Here is an 11,203-nt window from a genome sequence, read left to right as displayed (position 1 = left end):
TTTTTTTTTTTTTTTTTTTTTTTTTTGAGACGGAGTCTTGCTCTGTCACCCGAGCTGGAGTGCAGTGGCCAGATCTCAGCTCACTGCAAGCTCCGCCTCCCGGGTTTACGCCATTCTCCTGCCTCAGCCTCCGGAGTAGCTGGGACTACAGGCGCCCGCCACCTCGCCCGGCTAGTTTTCTTTTGTATTTTTAGTAGAGACGGGGTTTCACGGTGTTAGCCAGGATGGTCTCGATCTCCTGACCTCGTGATCCGCCCGTCTCGGCCTCCCAAAGTGCTGGGATTACAGGCTTGAGCCACCGCGCCCGGCCCGAAAGTATTTTTTAATGAAAATAGCTATCTAAAAAAATAAAGAAATATCTATATTACTTGGAAATACGGAGTTAACTACCAATAAGAAAATTTTTAAAGAGGTAAAAGTGGTTGCTTCCTGAAAGCAGAAATATAGATGGGATTGAGCAACATGGGATTATCATAATTTTTATTTTAACTTTACAGAACTATTTGACTTTGAAAAATATATGTATTTGCAACTTTAATGTAAAAGGTAATTACTAATTAATAGAAATTAATTTGGTAAACAGTGCAGATTAAAGTGTGTTCAATGAACTAATAAACACATAACTGAACTGGAGATGTAGATAAAACTGAAACCACATTTGAGTTTGCCTGGTATCTCTCTCACTGGGTTTGGTTATGTTACAGAAGTTTCTAACTGACTGGAGCTTTAATCTTAATTCAGTCGCCTTACTCTGAAAATAACCCTTCAATGTTTTAAATGATCCTTGTCTAACTTCCTTGTTCTACTGAGCTTGAGACTATCCTTTTATCTTCCAGTTCAGTGGAGGAAATGAGGCCCTGAATTAGCACGTACATGGCTGTTCCTCAGTACAGTAGCATTGCCCCAGATAAAGAAGGGGTAACCTTCACTCTTCAGTTTTCTAATCAACACTTAAAATGCACACATCTTTTTCTCTCTGTTTACTAGACATCCTTCAGAAAGCCTGGGCAATAAACCAAAGGCTCTTAAAAAGAGCAAAGTGTCTGGTGAGTCTAGCAGAATCTCAAAGTTGAACTAAATTTGATGAATCTGGATTTTGCCAGCCCTGAAGAAGAACAAGCATGAAGGAACTCTTCAAGTAGCTAGTGCATTTGTGTTGTTGTCAGCAAAACAGCCAGTTGGAGAGCTATGCTGTTCTCCACTAAAATGATTGTGGAACCATTGGGCTTTAATAGGTTTGAAAGACTGTATAATTGAATTTATAATCATCTGGCTCAGAAAATATGCAAAATCGCACTCATAGTGAGTAGATGAGTTATGGTATCAGTGGACAATTCTGATAGGAAATATTGGTTATATCTGGTGAAACCCACGATAAACCAAAGGCAGTTTAAGGGCAGATGGTTGGAGTTGGGGTGTGATTGTTGGTCATATGGTGGAGGGGAAAAGACTAAGATGTTAGGATCATGCAGAAATTATGTGGTTACCCTACAGAAATGATAAGCCGTAAAGTTCTACTCTGGCCTGTGCTTAAGATAAAGTCGATGCTAGAAAAGAAAAGCAATAGTGACACGAGGATAGGGTATTTGTTTTCCACAGGCCAAGAATATGTCAAAATAAAGCCCAATAGGATGTCTATTCAGTGGTCAAGTAGACTGAGAGATGTTAACGCACTTATTCATGGCATCATTTCAGATTTTGCCTATAGTAGGCATTCAAAAGATGTTTGTTAAATTTTATAAATAAACAAAAGCTATATCAGCATGGCCTTTTTCTAATCCAAGACCTGGGCACACGGCCAGGGTAAACTTAGGCTGTCCAAAAGCCATGTGCGCTCTCGCCAGAATCATCAATTCTCTCCAGTCATTTCACTATGAAGAAGGACTGGATGAACTTAGTGGGAAAGTCCCATAAGCTGCCACTCTAGTATTGCATATCTACATATCCTTCAGATTTTATGTCCCCCAGTCTATTTGTGTTCTTGCTAGTCCTGATTTTAAATTATTGCTTTTCCTTTTAATATTGTTCTGATTTATTTTTATATGTTACTCAATATTCTTTAATGACAGCAAATAATGATACAAATAATAGCTGCCATGGCATGTTGAGGCTTCCTATGACAGAAACTCTTCTAAGACAAAATTTCATCCTCATGACAACCCATAACCTTTGAGAAAGTTTCTATACATTTCTATTTTTACTAATAAAAATACTGTGGTTTAGTGAGATTATGCAATTTACTCAAATTCACAAAGCTAGAAAATGCTTGAGCTGGGATGCAAACCTGTATCTAAGAGAAAACCCTGATTTCCTTGTTGCTATATATACTATTAATTTGGAGCAAAGCAAAATCACTTAAAAATCCTTTTAAGTGATGATTAAATAAATCGTCAATTATTAAACAATGATTAGATGCTTAATTATTTTAATTCATTTAGCACTAAATATAACAACAATAGTAGCAATAATAATAATGATAACCCATCTGCCTGTGTCCTTAAGTGTCTTATATATTAGTTGTGGAAATAAGATATATATGGTGAACTGTTAAAAACCATAGAAGAGAATTTATACCTAAATATGTTGTTCATGTATTAAGTCATACAAGAAAGTCATTTGAAAATTTTAAAGTGAAATCTGCAAATATTAAGTCAACTGGGCATTTCTTCTCAGGAAATGAAAATTAAGCTGAATCTGAATCTGAAGGATCCTAAGAATAAAACTGATGGAAGTGAAGACAGAGACTTCCACATAAAGGAAATAGTTAGAAATTAAGCACAGAGACGAAAGTAAAAGACAGTGTTTTTGATGGGGAGAGTGATTGGGCATATCCAAGAAACAGGATTTATTAAGTAGATTGATAAGAAGGTTTAAATGCGTCAAAAGTTCTAAGCCTAGATGCTTGGAAACAAAATTTGACCAAGAATTTGGGTAATAAATTTGAAGAATAAAATGAGAAGCTTAATTTGTATGTGTTCAGTTTAAAATGATATCCGGTTGGAAATACCAAGTTGCAGAGCCAGAGAGATTATACTGGGAATTGAGTATGGTTAGGATTTATTACACTGGGACAGATGAGACCAACACACAGAATACACTGAAGGTCAGGTTCTGTCTAGAAACCAGTCAACACTAGAGCATTAATGAATATGTGAATAAGTAAGTACATCTTCTTAGCTCAGGCAAGGAAACGGATTTAAAATGTAAGAAGTCTATGTGGGTGGGAGAAAGAAGTGGAAATCAATCTAAGGGGAAAAAAAGCAAAATCAGAATATACAATATTTCACCTGAGGCCCTAGTCATATGTTGCTAGCTATAGAGGAGTGATTAAATAAAAGTGTGTACATTTGGAAGCAAACAAAGACTGCATCCTATGAGATTTCAGAAGCTATGATTATTATAAAGAGCATTAGACTCTCAAAAATACTCTTTTTTTTTTTTTTTTTTTTTGAGAAGGAGTCTCGCTCTGTCACCCAGGCTGGAGTACATTGGTCGGATCTCAGCTCACTGCAAGCTCCGCCTCCCAGGTTTACGCCATTCTCCTGCCTCAGCCTCCCGAGTAGCTGGGACTACAGACGCCCGCCACCTCGCCTGGCTAGTTTTTTGTAGTTTTTTTAGTAGAGACAGGGTTTCACCGTGTTAGCCAGGATGGTCTGGATCTCCTGACCTTGTGATCCTGCTGTCTCGGCCTCCCAAAGTGCTGGGATTACAGGCTTGAGCCATCGCGCCCGGCCTAAAATACTCTTAAAAGAGTATACATAAAAATAGCTAATATTTAAAGGCTCATAAAATTCTTGAACAGGTACTAGCCTTTTAAGAAGTGATGGTAGAAAGAGAAATGTATAGGTCAGAGAATAGTCCTTGGAAAATGAAAGGAATTAGGAAGTAAAAAGAAAATCAAGGGAAATAATTGAAGGAATGACAGAGAAGAAGAAGGAACTATGTTGGCCTTTTTGTAACTGTGATCATACTCATTATGTTTCACTTTACCTTATCTGCATTTAAAGATATATAAAAATAAATAAATGTAGTTTAATAAGCTATTTAATATAATATCCTAGAAATAATGGCCTTGAATATTGTGAAGATGTCATTGTGTTAGGCTGATGATCCATGGATATATAGTGACTAATTGTAATGTGTTTTGAAGAAATTTCAAGATTCTACTTACTACCTAATCTCCCCACTATTCACCCTCTCCCTCCCTGCCCTTTCACCAATGACAATGCCCAAATTTAGAGTCCCTCATGACATAGTCAAGAAATGCAATGCAAATGTGTACAAAAGGCCAATATTGAAATGCATTTATGATACTTTCCACCTTTTTTTCCCCATCCATACACAGATACCATAAGTAAATTCTTCCTACATACACCTTGAAAGCCATACATGATTTGCCCCCCGAGGACCTCTCAATCCCCACTCCACCCACACCTTGTAATTGGCCTTACCTTTTCAATTCTCTTAGAGCAGAGGCTATCAAACTTGAGCATTTATCAGCATTACCTGGAGGGCTTAACACACCATTAACTGGTTTAGAGTTTCTGATTTAGTAGGACTGGAGTGGGCTCAAGAATTTGCTCTTCTAACTTATTCTCAGTTGTTGGTGACACTGCTGATCTGGGGACCACAAGAATAACTGGCTTAGAAGAGTATTGTTGTTATTTATAGGGAGAGTCACCAGTTAATTTCACATTTACCTCCTTCACCAGATAATATGATAAGGAGAAGACTGTCTCATTTATCCCTGGACTCCCCCAGGGCTGACATATACCTAGCACAATAATAAGCATGGGCTGAATTAATGAATAAACGAACAAATTTACTCTCATTCCTATCTCACAACATGGTTTGTGTGTGTGTGTGCCTATATTGAATTTAGTATCCCTCATCTCCATTCTTAGAGAAATACATCTTTTTTTCTCTTAAAATTAAATCTTCAAACTTGCAACCTTGATTTCCTGCATTTCCGAAAGAAATAAATGTGGAAGGGAGGCATCTCATTCACAATGAGGCATATCACATCTACAAGTATTCCTTCCCTTTCTAGCCTTTTCAGTATATTTTCTCTACAAGTTTTACTTTTCCCTGACTGAAATTTTCTGAAATAAGTTCTACTTATTTCAGAACAGTTTTTGAATAAGTTTAATTTGTCCCTCCTCACTTTTACCTTGTAACTTTTGGTATGCCTTAAATCAGGGTTCCCCCACTGGTTCCAGTCCATGGCCCATTAGGAACAGGGCCTCACAGCAGGAGGTGAACAGCAGGCAAGCTGGCAAAGTTTCATGTGTATTTACAATGGCTCCCCATCTCTTATATTACTGCATGAGCCCTGCCTTCTGTCAGATCAACAGCAGCATTAGATTCTCATAGGAGCGTGAACCCTATTGTTAACTGTGCATGCGAAGGATCTAGGTTGTACACTCTTTATAAAAATCCAGTGCCTGATGATCTGTCACTGTTTCCCATCAACCCCAGATGGGACCATCTAGCTGCAGGAAAAGAGGCTCAGGGCTCCCACTGATCCAACATCATGGTAAATTGTATACTTATTTCATTATATATCACAATGCAATAATAATAGAAATAAAGTGTACAATATGTCCTTGAATCAACCCCTTCACTAGTCCATGGAAAAATTGTCTTGCATGAAACCAGTCTCTGGTGCCAAAAAGGTTGGGGACCACTGCCTTAAATCTCAGGCCTCGGGTCTCTCATCTCTCAACAGTACTTCTCTAAGAAAGTCGTCTAAAGGTCTTTATCTTTAGACTAAACTTTTCACTCAAATCCCAACCTCATACTCCACACTACCTTCTAAGAGATAACTTCAAACTCAATAATACCAGAATATACTACAGGCATACTACTGAGATATTGTAGATTCAGTTTCAGATCACCACATTAAAGTGGATATCACAATAAGACGAGTCACATGAATTTTTTGTTTTCGCAGTGCATGTAAAAAGTTATGTTTACACTATACTATATTATAGTAAATGTTCGATAGCATCATGCCTAAAAATGTGCATACCTTAATTTAAAAATACTTCATTGCTAAAAAATGCTCCCTACCATGTAAGCCTTTAGTGACATGGAAAAAATTTGGTGGAGGGTCTTATCTCAATGTTGACAGTTGCTGATTGATCAGGGTGGTGGTTGCTGAAGTCTGGGGTTACTGCGGCAATTTCTTAAAATAGGACAACAATAAAGTTTGTCCCCTCAGTTGACTCTTCATTTCACAAAAGATTTCTCTGTAGCATGCAATACTGTTTGATAGCATTTTACTCATGGTAGAACTTCTTTTATAATTGACGTCAATTCTCTCAAATCCTGATGCTGCTTTATAAACTAAGTTTATGAAATATTGTAAATTATTTGTTTTCATTTCAACAATATTCACATCTTTCCCATGAGTGTATTTCATCTTAAGAAATCAGTTTCTTTGCTCATCCATAAGAAGCAACTCATCTGTTCAAGTCTGATCATGAGATTGAAGGAATTCAGTTATATTTTCTGGCTTCACTTCCAATTCTAGTCCTCTTGCTTTTTCTCCCACATCTGCAGCTACTTCCTCTACTGAAATCTTGATTCCCTCAAAGCCACCCATAAGGGTTAGAATCAACTCATTCCAATTCCTGTTAATGTGACTGTTTCGACCTCATCCCATGAATCATAAGTGTTCTTAATGGCATCTGGAATGATAAATCCTTTCCAGACGGTTTTTAATTTACTTTGCACAGATCCATCTGAGGATTCACTATCTACAGCAGCTATAGCTTTACAAAATGTATTTCTTGAATAATAAGATGTGAAAGTAAAAATTACTTCTTGACCTATGGGCTGCAGAATGGATGTTGTGTTAACGGGCACGAAAGCAACATGAATTCCCTTGTGCATCTCCATCAGAGCCCTTGGGTAGCTAGGTGCATTGTCAATAAGCAGCAATATTTTGAAGGAAATCTTTTTTTCTGAGCAGTAGGTCCCAAACGTGGGCTTAAAATATTCAGTTAGCCATGGTGTACACAGATGTGCTGTCATCCAGCCTTCACAGTATGTCTCCCCAGTGGTGTAAACTCATTCTGTCTTCACCTCTGCAGAGCTTTTCTACAAGCTATCTAAACACTTCCACAAGTTGTCTCAAGTCCTTTGTTTCAAAACCTTTGTAGGGACAACATGAAGTAGTGCAAACCAACGTTTATCTCACTTCTCTGAATTATCCTATAAATGACACCACTCTAGTTTGTATTTGACTAAATACTTTATTATTCCTTCTCTGTTTTATGTGGATCAGTCTGCAAACTACCACACAACCACAAGGTTTTTTTTTTTTTTTCTCTTGGTGGACAAAGACTATACTCATCTCTACCCCCATAGTATCTAGAAAAGTAATTGGTACATAATATAGACTCAATAAATACTTTTTCGTTATTCAGTTATTTGCACATCTAAAAGTTAAAGATAATAATGACCATAGTATGGGTGAAAGAAAATGATTTTTGCGCAAGTGCAAACATCCTTGCATTGTGATTAGACTAAACTCTTAAAAACTCAAATGAAAGGTACCTTTTGTGTATGCCCCTTTAACATCTCAAGTCAAATTGTCCTTCACAAACCACAATGTGTAATATCTCTGATTAACAGTAACTAAACCAAAGAGTACAATTTCCCAACATTGTGGTGGAAAAGTCATCCCATATCACCCACTTTCCTTGTAATTTTCAGTCATTTATTAAACAGAGGTTTTGTTTGTTTGTTTGTTTTATGTATACATACTCTCACTACAATGTAACATCAGCAGTGTAATCTCTTAACGCCCCCAAATTTGTATACTTGGCCAAAGACCACATCTTCAAGCCAACTTTCCAAGGATCTGAAAAGTAACAAGTGGTACACAAAGCTGAAAAAACCTGTAACATAGAAAAATACATTTTTTTTTTGCAGGAAATAGTGGCAATTAAGCCATAATAATTCTTTCGTCTTTTTTCCTAGCTCTAGGATATCTCCAGCTTGTTCAAGTTTCATCCTCACATTTACCACAATCTTCTCCTATATTTGGGGAGGGAAGTGAAAGGCAGCCCAGCAGGGCAGTTGAAAGCACATCCTCTGGAAACACACAGCCACCTCCAGCATATGTCCAGCCCCACTGCTTCCCAGCTGTAGTCTTGTCAGCAAGTCACCTAACCTTCTAAAACCTGATTGTTTTCCTCTTTAAAAGAGGGATAATAATCTACCTCCCTCGGTTTTTGTGAGAATTAAAAAGAAGTAACCTACAAAAAGCACTTAGCACACAATTATACACACATGTACATATGACATAGCACATCTAGGGCATTTCTGCTGGTGTTCAAGAACCCTGATGGGAGGGGGAAATTGTGAGCGTGAGGAGGTGGGAGGGCAAGGGATGAAGGGAAAGAGAATGTCCAGATTTTTGAAGGAAGAGGAAAAGAAACATGTTCTGACAATTTTCTAACTTTAAAAATTGTACCTGGTTGGGAAGGTCATCATAAAGGGAGTAATAGAATTACCTTTTTGAGAAAGGTGAACTTAGTGTAGAGAAAGAGAGAATAAAAATGGGTTGAAAGGAAACAACTGTCTATAACTAAGGGTCACAGTCTCCCACACTGTCCATATGCTACTGTCAGCCTCAGTGTGAGTTGGTCAGACCAGCTGCCAGAGGAGCCTATGCCAATTCCTGAAGAAGGTGGATACTTGGAATAGTGCAGGAAGAAACTGATAAAGAGAAGGGAAGAAGGCTTGTATGGGGTAAATAGGCAGTAAAGAGATTCGGTGGGAACATCTGTGAAATCCCAGATGTCTAGAAAATCAATGAGGTCTCAGTGTCACACTGTCCCAGCACATTGAGTAACATTTAGAACTAGACAAACACAAGTGTCCTTTGGTCTTTATCCTTGCTTCTTTTTCCCACCAATAGTGATTGCCTCTGTGCTCACAGAATATCTGTGCATCATCTGAGCTACATTAGTCCATCGAATGATGCACTTGTTCAGAAAGAGGTCCATGTGATTGTCCAAATGTTCGGGCCAACTTCAGAGAACGCCAAGCAAGATCCACTTCAACAGATCATAATTTATACTGGCAGCTGGACAAACAAAAGCAGAGTGACGCATGAACCAGCTTAAGAAAATTGCCAATCCTCCACCAACTGCTTGTTATATTACTCTTAAATGTTTCTAAATAGGTCAGTTAGAATAACAGCATGTGGGCCATAGTAAGTCAGAAGAAAATAAATGTCACTTTTAGCAAGTTGAATTCTTCTAAATACCTTCAGTTTGGTCCTTTTATTTAACTATCATCCTGCTGAGGGTAAAAAACAAAATTGTCATGGTTTTGTAGTGCTCAGCAGTTTTCAATGATTCACATTTCAATGTGGCCCTGTGACAGCTATGGGTCTTTTCCAGGTGGTTTTTGGCACTACCTACATCACTGGTCACACAATGTATTTTGCCTTGGAGACTGGAATAATAATAACAATGACCCCATCTCTCAGAGAACCACAGCTTCACTCTGACAGAGGTTCTGAGCCAAAAGCTCTGAGATCCTGAGCTCTAGGATGGAAAGGAGGTCCAGAGCCTTGGGTCACCCAGCCTCTCCTTCCTCGATATTCAAATGACAAGATAATCCCTGGAAGTGTCCCAAATCAGTTCTCTGGCTGAGGTTGGATCTCATGTCAAAAGTGATCTCTAATGAGATTTTAGCCAAATGGAGTTGTGTTAATGGCCTTGCACATTTGGAAATGCAACCAAAAGAAATTTGTCAGCACTGAAAACTGTAAAGGGCAGCTGCTTTTCTTTTTCTTTTTTTTTTTTTTTCTTGGCTTGTATATACTGTTCTATCTGTGATGCTACCAAAGGGAAGAAATTAGTAGGATCCGGTTTTGAGGTAAGAAAATAGCAAAACTATAAAGGGGGAAAGAGGAGCTGAAGTGGCATATTTTTCGATTGATGTTTTGATAGTGTGTGATAATCACGCCTTCTTTCCATATAGAAAACAGTGGTCTCTAACCACTCCCAAACATCACTAATATTTGCACAAAGACGAAATATGAACCCATGGAACTAGTTCAAAATCCACATCATGGGCCTGCTCTTGTCTTATCTACAGTAAAGAGGGTACTATATGTTGGTCGGTTTGTTAGTGGTGGCAGGTATCTGAGTCACCGGCCATTAATCCGTATGGGTCTGCAGCAACCTCAATTCTTGCCTCTTCAGAAAAAAGAATACAACTGAGTGGCATAAGGTAGGAGAAGAGACCAAGGCAAGTTTTAGAGCAAGTGAAAGTTTATTAAAAATCTTTAGAGCAGGAATGAAAAGAAAGTAAAGTATACTTTAAAGAGGGCCAAGTGGGCATCTTGGAGGACAAGTTCAGGATTTGACCTTTTGACTTGGATTTTATATGGTGGCATACTTCTGGGGTCTTGCATCCCTTCTCCCCTGATCTTCCCTTGGTGGGGTTGTCTGCATGTGCCATGGCTTTCTAGCCCTTGGGAAAGGAGCATGTACAATGTGTTTATTGGAGTTGTATGCGTGCTCACTTGAGGTGTTCTTCCATTTACCAGTGGAATGTCCCCAGAAGGTCACATACCAGTTAAACCTCGCCATTTTGCCTCTTAGTGAACAAGCTTCAGCCTACTGGCCCAACTCCTGAGATCTTATTGGGAAGCTGCTGATCAGTTACAGAGGTTTCTATCTATTATGAAACTGCCTTTCCCTGGAGCTGGCTGCAACCAATTATTGTTTTAGACGTCCAGTGTGAAAACCACCTGACCATTACCTGATGGTTACCGCACATTCCTAGTGGGGTGGGGGGCAGCCCTCTCCTGCCCTCCTCACGCCAACTAGCTACTTACTCTAGTATGTTCTTCACACATCCTTTTAGGTAAAATCAAGATCATCAGTGCGGCTGTTTTTCAATAGATAGCTATCCTTTAATATATTTCTAGCCAAATATATTTTATATGTATTTCAGAATATGATACCTTTGAAAAGTATTTAAGTAGCAGTATAAAACCTCTGGTAAACATTTGTTGAGACCCTTCTATGAATTTTAAATAAATGCTGGCCACCAAAAATTCACACATGGGTAGACCCAGTCCCTTCCTTCAAGCAACTCATGCTTGAGTCAGGCAAAAGATATACACAGTAGTCATAGCTCAAGAAAAGGTTAATCAGTAAAATTTTAAAAG

This window comes from Piliocolobus tephrosceles, chromosome 7 (assembly GCF_002776525.5).
Source record: "Piliocolobus tephrosceles isolate RC106 chromosome 7, ASM277652v3, whole genome shotgun sequence".
NCBI lineage: Eukaryota > Metazoa > Chordata > Mammalia > Primates > Cercopithecidae > Piliocolobus > Piliocolobus tephrosceles.
Note: the sequence above shows the minus strand (reverse complement) of the source record.